A 2,729-nucleotide genomic window follows, 5' to 3' on the forward strand; every position below is an offset into this window, starting at 1 on the left:
AATTAATAGTATATTATGGGCTTGCGGGCACAAAACACTTTACAGACAACAAATAACCTATTCATTACTTACTAATATATAATTAACTTATTTCTTTGACGATAATTATAGTGAACTAAAGTGAAAGTCTTTCAATTAAAAGAACAAGAACTCTAATATTCTTAAGTAGCGCAGCAAAACAAGATAGATTATAGTTGACTATTTTTTCTCGTGGCCCGGAATCCAGCCGGCTTTTGATCGTGTTTTTTATTTGCGTATCCGTGGACAGTTATGGTCAATATAAGTAATTCTAGAATTTATATATCTTTTACTGGTTAGAATTCAATTCTTTTACATCGTGTTCTGGACCGTAAAGGAAAACCATGTCTTTAAAATTAATTTAAGTTTGGCTAAGAAACCGATTGATTTCTGCTGGATTAGAACAGGGTTATGGATCATATTATTACCATGTATCGTATCAAAAACAATTTTTCACGAAAAATAAAGAAATATAAAAAGGACGTTCAAATTTTTCTGGAGGGTGGTGGTATGGGGTAATAATATTTATGGTTTTCAAAGGTCTGGGGTCAGTATTCTAAGATATTATTCTATAATTTTGTGGGGGGAAGGGGAGAGTAATTACCCCTTTATTCCCTCTCCCTTGAAAACCTTAACCCCGTTTGCGCTTCTAATCATAGGGAAAAGTCAGGGAGTAAGGGAGGGGACAATGGATCGAATATTCAATTTTTAGGAGTCTCAGACTTTGGGGACTGGCTTAAAGGGAATGTGCAAGAATTTAGCTGTTTCTGACTGAGTTTGGGGACTTGCGCATAGAATGCCGCTACTCGTTATGTATGTTTTGAATATTGCAGACGGGGAAAAGGGATAAGGGAAGTGAGGGGAAGGGAAATAAACACTCGTTGTGTTAGTTTGGAATGTAGCAGACGGGGAGAAAGGAGAAGGGAGGTGGGGGCAAGGGGCAAGGAAAATAAACAGAATAAAAAGGGGCAGTCATATTCTTGCTAGCAGCTGGCCGGGTCCAATAATCTTTTAATATAAAAATCACACCAAAAAACCTCATTTTATTTCATCAAAAACAAGTTGTGATTTCACTTTACATGACGCTATGGAAATCTATTATTCAATTAACAATCCCTTTATAATTTCCTACAAATCTATTGGATTAAACTGAATTCCATGCCCTTTCTTTGATAACTCTTATATTGAATTAATTGCCCATTGTCCCCTCCCTTACTCCCTGGGGAAAGTACTTTGTTTATTTATTTGTAAATGACAATAAAATTGAATTATAATACAATAGTTTAAGATGAATAGACGGACTTTAAAAAAGCGTAATTAATGTAAAAACACGCACAATTGTTTAATCAGACAAAGAAAAAAAGTAGTTATTTATCGCATCGTATTATAGACAACTTTCCACGGATATTAAGATTAAAACCAGTAAATCAGTTTCGGAATATTATTTTTGTTTGTTATGTTGTTGGTAAGAAAACTAAAATGATAACATCCATAAGTAGCGAAGCACACAAATCTAATCCAATTTATTATACTATCAATAAAATAAACGAAAAGAGAGTCTTAACAAGTTATAGAATAGATGTGTATCAACTGTTGAATCTGTTGAAATAATTTGGGCAGTTAGTTATAGGCAGTTGCTTAAAGGGTCAACCGGGTATAAGCTGTAAAATTGTAATATTATAGCTTCAAAATTTTGCTGGATGTTTAAGCCTGTTCCTGAAAAGACAATGCACCTTTTTAATGCACACAAGCGGGTTTAAATTTGAGGCTTATGCCCGGCTGAAGTGGGCTGCCAAACCCTGCTTAAAGGAAACTTCTATGAAAAATTTCAGTTATTATATCCCTGTCATTTAAAATAGCCATTTAAAATAAATTGTCTACAGCATTACCGACAAAACAACATCAAAATACAGACTTTAACCTATATAGCCGCCGAAAATATCAAGTTTTTTTTTTGACAGACAAACAGACAATTGGAATTACGCAGAAGCCAAAATAGAATATTTTTCTTATTCAAAAGAGGAAAAGAAATAAAGAAAAACATGTTGTATAAAAGAAAAATAAGCGAAAAATAAAAATATGAAGAATTTAATGATGTTTCAGTTTTGTAATGTCTTTTAAAGATGGTCAATTAAAATAGAAATATAGTTCTGAAAAAAAAATATTATAAAATGTCAATGATGCGTCTCAATTTCTTTTTCTTTTATTCTTTTATTCCAATAAACTCATAAAATTTTCAGTACGATATGATTCTTCTTTATAGTGAAGTTGCTTAGAGGACTAAGGAAGGTTTTTAACTAAATCGGGAGAAAATCGATCCAAGAAAAAAAGGAACCCCTTCCTAACTAAATAGAGGGTTGACTTTCTTCCAACCCTTAACTCAAGTGCACTTAGAGGCATCTTTTGGCTCAGTCTGTAATATAGGATATAAATTATTTGTTGTTGTTGTTGTTGTGTCTGTACGTTTAGATCTCGCATTCCATTTTTACCTATTTTATGAGGTGCACCTGTTTGTAGCGGGGATATTGGGATGGGATAATGGATCCAAAATTTATTTTCTTGGCTGTTTCAGACTTTGGGTAAGAACTAGCGCAACTTTTCTTATTTTGGCAAAAGTTTTGCGGACTAGCGACATAATGCCGCTGAATTTGTTAATTATTTTCATATTTTCAAAGCTTTACTGGAAAATGCTAATATATACTTTTCAGATT

This window comes from Acartia tonsa, chromosome 5 (genome assembly GCF_053477335.1).
Source record: "Acartia tonsa isolate MP-2025a chromosome 5, ASM5347733v1, whole genome shotgun sequence".
Classification (NCBI taxonomy): Eukaryota; Metazoa; Arthropoda; class Copepoda; order Calanoida; family Acartiidae; genus Acartia; species Acartia tonsa.